Source organism: Phacochoerus africanus, chromosome 2, assembly GCF_016906955.1.
Source record: "Phacochoerus africanus isolate WHEZ1 chromosome 2, ROS_Pafr_v1, whole genome shotgun sequence".
Classification (NCBI taxonomy): Eukaryota; Metazoa; Chordata; class Mammalia; order Artiodactyla; family Suidae; genus Phacochoerus; species Phacochoerus africanus.
The window spans coordinates 56394123-56406131 of NC_062545.1; positions in this window are offsets into that span (position 1 = coordinate 56394123).

Below are 12009 nucleotides of genomic sequence, written 5' to 3' on the forward strand. Positions count from 1 at the left end.
TAACAGGATAGTTGAGAGCTGGGAATCATGGTACAATCCTGTTTTTGAGAGTGAAATAGACAAACTAAGTTTTTCCACCTGTATTCCCAAAGTTGATCCTCCCAATTAGATCTCAAATCGGTCCTGAAGTAGTGTTATCAATTACACAGAGAAGTTCCACATAGAACTCTAGGTCCTCCAGGAATCAATTTTATTTACTTTCAGTGCCTTCAATTTTTTTCCCTATGTATGGTCTTTGGAGAAAAAATAATCTCTAACGCAGAGTTTGACTTTACATATGAATTCTATGCACAGAGATTGACGCTACTGAGTCACCTGGGAGGCTCTGGGGAGAGCTAGATGGCACTGAATTTGATCATAGAAGACAGAGTCATATTTTTAAAAGAATTCTCCCAGCAATTCAGCTCTAGAGCAGTGCCACTTTTCAGTGTTGGCTGCAAACACCACACTCCCCTTTAGGCTGTCAGGGTTTTGGGAGGACGGTAGGAAAAGTGGGACAGAATAAAGGGATTGGACCCCATTGGAGGCTCCTGGGAAACCACCACCCCTTCCAAGGGACATTACTTGCCCTGCTGTCTCATTTTCCAAACCCTCCCAAAATAATACCTCACATTAATACAGCACTGTTCAGACTTAACATACAGCCACAGAAGTAATTCTGCTTAATCACAATTCTAGCCCATTGTTCTTCAGAGTAGCCAGGAGAACAATTATTTAGGCCTCATGATTACTGGGGCCCTTCTATGGAGCAGGAAAAGAGGACCAACCTCAGACTCAGCTATTAAGTCAAGCCTTGAACTTGGGCCTGTCATCCTTTCCAGGACAGGGGCTTCATGGAGTCTCTGCAGCCTTGGGGAGCCACTGAGTGAGGGAGCTGCCTCATGATGACTGCCTTTCTGGAGAGCCTTGGGAGAGGCCCAAGGCTGAGTGTTTTAGTCCTGGGGGACACCCAGGGGACACGGACAAAATCGAGGCTAAATAGAAGTAAAATCCCCTCTGGCTCAATGCTGCCTTGTTTATGCTCTCCTCCCTGTTACTTAGGAGCAGATTATGCAGTCTGCTGCTGTCTCTGCTCCCAGACCTCGCGCTGCCCGCTCTCTGACCATTTGCCTGCCTGCTATTTCTGTCAGTAGACAGGTCAGCGAGAGGGAGAGACTTTAATCAGCCTCCTTTCCCACTTGTGAGCATCAGCGAAAAAAATCTTTACAAAATGTTTCATAGTTGGCTATCAAGGATTTGGACATCCAGGGATTATTTATGGATTTCATTATGCACTGTATTCCATTCACTATTGCTGTGGAGAGCTGAGGTTTGTCAAGATGGCAAATACAATGCCAAGTTTGCAGAGGGGTCCTATGCCCTGAGGAATCAAAGCTATTTGGTTCATCACATCTATCTGCCGTGAACACTCTCAGGTTACAGAATAAGGAAGGATGTAAGAAACGCTTGCGTAGGATTAGAGGGCAAGAGAGGTGAAAAGATTTTAAACTCTAGGAACATCTCCTCTGAATGAGAGAACTCTTTCTGAAAAGCTATTTAAAATTGAATTTCTGCAAAACTGCAGTAAGGTACCACCTCATACCAGTCAGAATGGCTATCATGAAAAATCTACAGGAGTTCCTACTGTGGCACAATGGGTTAAGAATCTGACTGCCATGGCTTGGGTCACTGGGGAGGTGCAGATGGGTTAAAGAATCCAGTGTTGTCACAGATGAGGTGTAGTTTGCAGGTGTAGCTCAGATCCAATCCCTGGCCCAGGAACTTCCACATGCCATGGGTGCAGCCATTGAAAAAAAAAATCTACAGATAAAAAATGGTGAAGAAGGTGAGGAGAAAAGGGAATCTTACTACATCATTTTTTTTTGTTTTGTTTTATTTGTTTGTTTGTTTTAGGGCCACACTTGTGGCATATGGAGGTTCCCAGGCTAGGGGTTGAATTGGAGCTGCAGCTACCAGCCTACACCACAGCTCATGGCAATGCAAGATCCTTAACCCACTGAGTGAAGCCAGGGATTGAACCTGCGCCCTCATGGATATTAGTCAGGTTCATTTCTGCTGAGCCACGAAACGAACTATTGGAGGGAATATAAATTGGTGTAGCCACTGTGGAAAACAGTATAGAGGTTCCTCAAAAACAAAAAATAGAGTTGCTATATGATCCAGCAACCCCACTCCTGAGCATATATCTGGAGAAAATCCTAATTCAAAAAGATACATGCAGCCCTATGTTCACTGCAGCACTATTTATAATAGTTAAGACATGGAAACAACCTAAATGTCCATCAAGAGATGAATGGATTAAGGAAATGTGATATATATATAATGGAATTCTATTAGCCTTAGAAAAGAATGAAATAATGCCATTTGCAGCAACATGGATGGATTTAGAGATTATCATACTTAGAGATTATCATTATCATACTTAGAGTGAAGTAGGTCAGAAAGAGAATCTAAAGTATGACACAAATGAACTCTATGAAACAGAAACAGATTCATAGACATAGAGAACATACTGTGGTTGCCAAGGGGGAAGACTGGTTGGGAAGGGATGGACTAGAAGTTTGGGTTTAGGAGTTCCCGTCGTGGTGCAGTGGTTAATGAATCCAACTAGGAACCATGAGGTTGCGGTTCGATCCCTGGCCTTGCTCAGTGGGTTAACGATCCGGCATTGCCATGAGCTGTGGTGTAGGTCACAGACGCAGCTCGGATCCCGCGTTGCTGTGGCTCTGGTGTAGGCTGGCAGCTACAGCTCCAATTGGACCCCTAGCCTGGGAACTTCCATATGCTGCGGGGGCAGCCCAAGAAATAGCAAAAAGACAAAAAAAAAAGTAGAAGTTTGGGTTTAGTAGATGCAAACTATTATATATAGAATAGATAAACAAGGTCCCACTGTGTAGCCCAAGGAACTATAATATTCTATGATAAACTACAATGGAAAAGAATATGAAAAAGAATACATATATGTATAACTGAATCATTTTGCTATATAGCAGAAATTAACATGTTATAAGTCAACTATACTTGAATAAATAAATTCTTCTAAAAATTGTGTTTGTGCACATTTAGCTATATTTGAAATCTATCAGAGGAGATCACAACTCGAGGCATACTCTTTTGCAGGTGCAAAGTATTTTTTGTGAGGAAATAATTCCCTCCCCATTTGTCTTTTTTTATGAATTTGAATTTGAATCTATCAAGTTGTCTTAAAACACCTGTATAGCTAAATCTGCCAAGATGCTTTCCATTGACTACCTGGTAGATGAACAAATTCATTCTGTCATGGGAGCATGAGAAGCTGTCTGGCTCTTTCCACCTCTTTCAGAGGTGAGAAGTGCTTAACATAAATTGGACATAAGGTTTTTAATGGGCCACACCTGGTTAGGTTCCTACTCTTCTTGAATACTCATTCTCTGCCTATAGGAGAGAAGCAAATGGACCCGTTTATACATCTAGGTTAGAAGCTTCTGCTTTATGAAATGTTAAATCTGTTGGTTATTGTGTTTATATATGTTTGAATAGGAAAGAACTATTTGCTTTTAAGTCTCTAAATCTACTATCTTTGCAAATACTTTAATCACTTGCTGACAGAATTCTCATTAGACCTAGAAAGTTGGAATAAGCTCATTCTCATTCATAAATTGCACACTTTTTTCTGCTCTTCATACCTCATCTTTACTTTCCTATCTGGAGGGGGAAAAAAGTGGTGTTTTTAGCTCCCATTTTCCAGATAATTGCTGTCTTTGCTATCCTTTGTGCAAATGACTTCAGAGTTCCAACGCAAACATATGGTGCCATGAAAAATAAGCCAAAAATTTTGTGAGTGTTCAATATATGGTAAAGCTAATTTTGCCCACAGTTTTCGTCTCCCTTGGCCCACTGCCTATTGTCTGAATACTCTAGCCCTGGACACAAAGGAAAGAGCTTGTGTTTTAGATTAGTTTATTCTATATACTGTCAGAGAATGAGAATAAAGGAATTAATCTTTGTTGCCAAGCCCCTCTGTCCACGACTGTCCCCTGGCTTTGGTTTTCATTCCCATCCTTGCATCTTAGACAAGAAGTCATATGTTGGTTACATGTTTAATCATCCTTAGAAGCAGACTTGGCAGCGCTTTTGGTTCTTTCAACCTAAAGAAGTCCAGATTCTCCCTAAGAGAGTCACCGAAGCTGATTCCATTGGGCACTGCGTTTTAACCATGGTAGTGTTCATTTCTCTCTTCAAACTGTCAAGGGTGGTCTGGTAATATGCACACAAAGCCTCAAGAAGCTTCCTATTCTACTGCAGGCATCTCCTGAGGCCACCTTGTTAAAGAATTTACTTTCATAATCAGTTTCTCAGAATCAATATTTCTTTTCCTATTTCCCTCTGCTTGGACATAATGTGATTAGAACAAAGAACTCTCATGCTTTAGGACTCATCAGAACTGCTGCTAAAGAAACACTGTCCAGCTGTCCTCTCACATGTGAACTCGGCTGTCCCCTTTCCATGGGGGGGGCTCAACCCAGCAGGCTTGGAACTGGGCCTCTAGGGGAAGTTAATGTGCCTCTATCTTCTCAGAGGGGCCTCTAGAAGGGGCAACTTGCACCAAGACCTTTGTTGGTTCATATTTGCTGTTAGAGCATCATGCTCCCTCTTGCTCATCTCTCCCTGGAGGCTGTCCCTGGGTGATTGTGGCATTCTGTAGTAAGTGTGACCTATTCTGGGTCATTCAAAGGGATATTTGGATTTATCTAATGTCCGCAAATAATGCTGCCATAGATGGGGGTTTTCCCTCTGTTAGGAAACGGAGGGTATTTTCTACAGCTTTCTAATTCCTCAACCAGTGGGAAGGGATTCATACTTGAAAATATTTGCATTGGATGACCAAGTAAGACAAATTGTTCACAGCCACCCATGTTAGAAAGATGGGAATTTAACAAGACAAGCAATCAGAGGCTGAATTGAATGACTAAAGGGTCTCTGTCCCTTTATAGACTAATCAGAGAATTGGACAAGGCACAAATCAGAAAAACCATTGTTTGGTTTATAAGTGCAAGTAAATAAAATCTATCATAAACGTGTAGAAAAATCCACGCTCCCCCCAAAAAAGAATTTCTTTGTATAGATGTTGTGAATGCTGGTATAGCGAAATCTTTACAAAAATTGTGATATATGCAATTAATTTGGAAAAGGAGTAATGCCAGAATAATTTTCCTCCCCACAGCATAACTCAAATATGTTTTCAGTTTTTTCCTTCCCTTTATAAACTCCAACTACTCACTGAAAAACAATCGGTGTTATTCAATGTGAATGAAATAATGAAACTTAGGTCAGGTGTAGGTGGGTTGATTTAGACAGTTTTAAAAGATTCTCCCTCTTAGTCCTTATCTATTTGTTCCCTGAAGGATTTCTGTATCTCTTCGGGCAAACCAAGCAGTAGCAGCAGCAATAATCTTATTTACAAAGGGAGCAAGAGGGCACAGGGTTGGAGGCCCCAAGGGCTGGCGTTCAATATCGTCCCTGTCATCCTGAGATCAGAGGGTTTGCCCCAGCCCAGGTGAATAATGACCAGGAACACTTCGTGACTGATGACCGCTCTGTTTGGGGAGCTAATTGATGTCCCTCCGTTCCTAGTGAATAATGCTCTTTCTAGAAGTGACAGTAATGTCATCAGGAGGGAAAATATGTGGCCAGTTAATGAGGAAACAGGATACAGAGCCCCACCCCCATGCCTGGGTGCTTTACTGGGCCTAACAGGAAAGGATATTTTACATACGGATAAAATGCTTTGTTAAAAAAAAAAAAAAAAAAATCTCTGAACCAGCAGAGCCAGGGGAAAAGGCTATCTAAATTTTGACCTTTTTTGACTAAGTTTACGAATCTGCTCAGCTCTCTGTAAATCATTGAGGTGCACCAAGAAAAATGAATCTCCTTATCATCCCTGGCGTTTGGTGATCTGGCCCCTGGTCCTCCTCCTCATTACTCTCTTGTGGGTACCGCATCCCAGCACATCAGACTATGTGTCGTTCTCTGGACATATCACACTCTCTCACCTATCTCCCCCACCCTACCCTTATTTCCTTCCCTATAACATCCTTTATCTCTATTTTTCTCCTTTTCTCTTTTTTTCCTGGCTATCTCCCTCTCCATCTTCATTGTTCAGCTCAGATATCACTTCTTCTTCCTAAGTTAGTTTCTTGGACCCATTTTGGTTTCCTTTGGTTTATCTATTTTCTCATTGGTTGCATTGCTTTGAGATTATATGTTTAAGTGTTTACCTTCTCTCATTCATTCTTAAGTAATATGAGGACCCATCATGGTTAGATACTCAGTGAGCATTACTTAAATTGAGAAGAATAAATGCACAGTACAGTTTGCTAAATGAAGAATGGCTTGAGGCTAGCAACTCCTTAATGTAATGGCTAAGAGCAAATCTGAACTCCATCATTTACTGTCTGTGTGACCTTGGGCAAGTTACTGTCTGCCAAATGTGGATAATAATACTAAGAGGCTTAAATGAGATGGTGCATCTCAACACAAATGAGATAATGCTAACCATTATTATTAGTGCCAAGTACAATGTAGGTTCTCAGTAAATAGTTGCTAAAGTGTATTTTACAATTTTGACAGGTTGCATTTCACTGACTAGTAGAGCATTACTTCTTAGATGCCTTGTTTTATATACAGGTTAAAAATATAAGAAAGATTTTTTTTTTTATTGAAAGAATTAAAATGAAAATTTAGTGGTAGGAAGTGGCCAAAGAGCTGGAAAAATAGCTACTGTAACTGGGATCAGGAGTATATTTGTAGCACCCAGCTCTGGGGAGAAAATACATCAAACTTCTCCTCAGTCACTGTTTCGGCTACCCAAGGTGAGTGATGATTCATACTAGGCAAGTAATAAAGAACACAGATTTAATTTATTTCGACAGCTGGAATGGGTTTGATAAAGTTTTGAATTGTTGCTGCCTGAAGAATGAAGGAAGGAAAACACGGGTATCTGTTTAGATCCATGCATCTCATCACACTCCATGTAACCATGCAATGTGGTATGAGGAAAAGATTCCGAGTTTAGAGACGAAGGACTTGGGTTTGAGCCCCAGATGTTCAATTTGCTATCCATGTCAACTCTGGCAAGAGTCTTGGGTCTGCACATGTAGAAGTGTGCTGTGAAACACAAGAACTTTGGTCATTGTTTGTACCAGGCATTCTGGTGAGAAAAGGTTAAGTCCTTCATCTTTGCATTTCCTAGTACAGGGAAAGTTTTTCCTAAATACTTATGGAATATATGGCTTTAAAGGAGTAATGGATGATGAATGGGGGCACTGTTGTTTAATAAAAATAATAGAGGCTTTGGAATCAAGAATGCCTGGATTCTAACCCTAGCTATGCAGTCTTTATCTCAATGACATTTTGTCTCACCTGTAATATGAAGGTAATAATATATACATGATAGGGTTGCTGGGAATTAATTTATATATATTAAATATATATTTTATATAATATATAATATAATACACATTTATAATACAAAATTATAAACATAAATTTATAAGTATATATTAAATATATAATATATTTACTATTAATATATTTGTATAACATAATGTATTTATAAAATAATGTATTTTAATATTTAACATATAAATTATATATATAAATATATATACACACACACATGTATCTATTAGTGCAAATGTCAAGCATTGGTACAATGCCTGTCACCTAGGAGGCTCAATAAAATGTAGCTTCTTTATTCCTAATTATTAGCTGAAGGACTGGTACAGGCATTGAGTGAATAAAATAAAAGGGATTGTTTAAATATGGCTTAATTCTAATACTTTTCATTAGTATAGCCCTTCATAGTTTTCGATCTAGGAAATGCTTTACATCATCTGATGCTACTGATATTTTCAGAGCTGGCATTTTCACTGATGAGAAAACCGAATCAGAGGTTGTCGCTTCTCCAGGGCCAAACAGCTAGAAAGAAAGTGACTTATCCAGAACTCCATCCAGGGTCAAATTTCTTCTCCAGTGCTCTTGCCAGTGCAATGGCTGCCTTTGTCTGTCAGAGCTGGGCCTCTTTGACATTTGCCATTATTCTTATATTAGCCAAAAAGATTATGTGCTGGATGAGAAACATTTGAACATTTTCAAATGGATCAGGCTTACCCAAAGATGTTAGGAATTCTATTATTAGTAGTAGTAGTATTAAAATAAACAAACAACTGAAGTGCTACATTAGTCATCTAGTTTCTTAGAGTTAAAATAAAAATTATTTAGTTGCTCTATAAATATCTGAGCACCCATGTTCAAAGCAGAGTAAGGTGCTGCAGTTGATACTGGGAAGTCTCAGAATTTTATCTGTCCCTCAATCCAAGACTGCAACTGTATTATTTTAATTACTTATCGCATTTGTCATTCCTCCTTGTCACTTTCTTCTTTTGGATGTGTCACAGGGAACTAAGTATCCTATAATCCTCTATATTCATTACTCACCCTTACCCAGAAACTTGTGAAGTGGTTCACAAGTAGCACAACAACCTGCATTTCTGAGATGTTCAGAGACCCACCCATTCTGCATTCTTCATTACCTCCTAAACTAATCAGATACGTACACTCCAAATTTCCCTAACCAGCATTCTGTGGAGAGGGAATTGAGGAACGAGGAAAATGGGTTTTGTTCACTTTCTATATCCAAGATGGAGCCAAGAATTTGACATGTTATAGCCTTCAATCCAGGAGAAACATTTAGCATAAAATATTCTAGACGGGATGATGAAATTTTTCCAGTTGGAAACATTATGTGGCTACTGTGGGGCTTCTTACAAACCTCAGTCAGTTTTCTGTTTCTATGTCATTCTTAATGCATACTTCAGAATAGATGGAAACCCATATTATTGATTGGGATCAGGTTTGAGTTTCAATATGTGATATAAAGATACTGAAATAAATATTTTATTCCCTTCAGGCCCCAGTATAAAATTTAAGAACCAAGAACACATGTCGTTTGTTCTTTGTTAGAAGCATTGCAGTGTATGCAGTTAACTACAATGTTTACTAAAAAGAGATGAATGAAGAGTTTTAATTATAGTTATTTTTTAAAAAATCTATTTTCAAATATTTGCCAATTCATCATTTGAAAAATTTTAAGTCTTCTTTCAAAATTAAGTGCAAACATGCTTTATTTAAGACAGTGATAATGTGTAAACTTTATTGTAATGCTCATTTACTTTATTATAAAATTTTCCAACTAGTTCAAATAAAAGTTGTTTTTATAAGATGGAAAATAAATTATCTCTTTTACATGGTTCAGAATACGTAATGTCATAAATTCCTTAGATTTACATATTTTACTAAATCTGCTAAATTCCAATTAAATCTATACATTGAAGATAGTATGTTTTGCTTTAATTTACTGCAAAATCATGAAACTCTTTAATTAAATAATGCTTTTAAAAGGTATGGGAGATTTTTCTCCTTTAGTATGTAAATGATGGCTTTTTGCATGTTTTTCCTATGTTAAAAATAAACATATTATTCCAATCTGTCCTCATTTCTCAAATACAGTCTTAACTGCTTTTAGGGAACAAATGAATTTTTAGAATTAAACCCCAAGTCTTTTAATATCAGACTGTGAAATAAGGCAAAATTCAAAGACACTGTGATAATCTAGAATTTTTATTTGATTCCAGGTAATCTTGGACAATAGACATGATGGGATGTTTTCTCTTTGAATAAATAACAATTTAATTACATCATTGAAATAAAATATAGTGTGGGCTTAATACATTGTAAATATTACAGAAGTACTACTTCACTATAGTAATTTAATGACTGAAGCTACATTGAATAACAATCTTACTAGTACTTGTGTACAAAGTTTTATTACTAACAAAGATATTGCAGCGGTTGCAAGGATGTTACCAGCTCAACAAACATCTAACAATACAATATTCTTCTAAGAGGAAAAGTAATCATGTTAGATTTGCAGACAATAAAAAGTTATGTTTTCCACCTGAAACATTGGAAATAAGAATCCAGATAATCTGGTATCTTGAGTCATAGTATTACAAGAAAAGTTTCCCTCTCTTGGGGACTCCCATCCCCAGCAGGCCCGGTACACTAAGTTCATGTGAAGATAGCTTTTAGGATGCCACAGCAGTGTAAAGAAACTCTCCTATCTGAAAATTACTGATTTGGAGGCCACTGCTTAAACATCTGACTTTTTTTAAAACCTATTTACATACATTCAGCCCAAATCAGTAGATAAAATGTTTTGTCTATATTACAATAGGCATTGTTAACATTTCATCAGAAGGCCAGTGCAAGACGATTGTTAATAGCCATTGCCCAGCATTTAGGAGATTTTAAAATATCATACAAATATACAGTTAGATTGTGAGAAATCTAATTTTGCACATGATATTGGTGGTCTCTTTTACAGACATGGAATGGCAGAAATTAACCAACGGGACAGTAACTAGAAGGCTACTCATCAAGGGCTTAATTCTCTTCTGGACGTCAGGCCTGTTTCCTGCAGCGTGGGTTTAGATGGCCAAAATTCCATGACACTTAATGTCAGATAGACCTGACTCAAAGTGACCAGGAGGCTTGGAAATCATCTCAAGTATTGGCATATGTCTGTAGCTTCTTCTAGGTCCATAATTCTTTCACATATATTTCATATGTGATGGAAAATTAGAGGCTCTTGGAGACAGCCCTCCTTGTCTAAATGAGGCTGTTGCTGGGGGATTGAGAGTCATAATTACTCTGAAGAAACTGAGCGGGTGGGCAATTTGGCCCTTTCTGAAGACATATGTGATGGTGAAATGATGGTCAGGACACATATGTGAGCCTCAGAGGAAAGTGGATAACTCTGGAGCCAGACTTTATAAAACTTACTGAGCTCTAAATTATATTGACATCAATGGGTCTAATTCAGGGACTAATTAATTAATGAATGATACTAATGAATAATAATTCTAATGAGTATATTCATTGAGGAGAACATTTGAGTCACTTGGGTTAGGAAATGATATTAAAAGTGTCAGAATGAATCGAACTCATTTAAACATTTTCAAATGAAGGTGGTAAAACATACATGATGATATTTCACAGATATTTCTTAGAATATCAATAAGCACCAAGTTTAGTGCTGTCAGCCCCATTGTCCCTTAATTTATGATAAATGATTTAGATCTGGTAAGCACAACACACTATAAAATCTACATTGAGTACACACAAATGCAGTTTCAAAAATGAATCCTGGAATTTTTCTACCAATAGCAAGAATTGCATCTTCACCAGGTTGTCATACCTGCAAGGGAAGTGTTGGTAATACCCAGTGAACACCGAGATGTGTAGACAAATATTCAGGGAAATTTGGGACAAAACAGTGGCAATTCTTCAATGGAAACTGGACCCTGGTATGTTTTTTCATAAATAATATTTTCTCCTCCTAAAAGATCTTATTAATCCTCTAGCACCCTCAGCCCCCCACCTACACATCACAGAGAGGTGAAGTGAGGGAACCAACAGGAAGACTCAAGCTGCATAGGCAATTCAAAACACTCCAGTTTCCTTCATAAACCACATTCAGCTTTGCACTGCAAGAAAGGATTCTGCTCCACCAAGCTGCTTGGGTACCACATAGCTAGGAGTCACCAGAGAGCTAGCTCTCTGCTTTACATCATGCTATGCAGGCCTCTGGGTCCTACAGGAGCCATGCCTTATCTGTTGAGGGAGAAGATCGCTTGTGAGCAAAATTTGTCAGAGTCAGGTGGCTTCTTAAGCATTATCAATGCTCACTTGGAAAGGGGTGAATTTGGAGCACCTATGGCACCATTAAAGAGTGTGAAACTGGGGCATAAGAAGAAAGCAAGCCATGCTCATCTTTATGCTTGAGCACATCTAGCCAACAAAAAACAGAGGAGAGAGGACCTTTCTTTAACCTAGACAGACAAAGCCGGCTACTGGGCTGTCTCGAAGGATATCTGGGCAAAGCAAAGAAGCAGCCATATGACACCC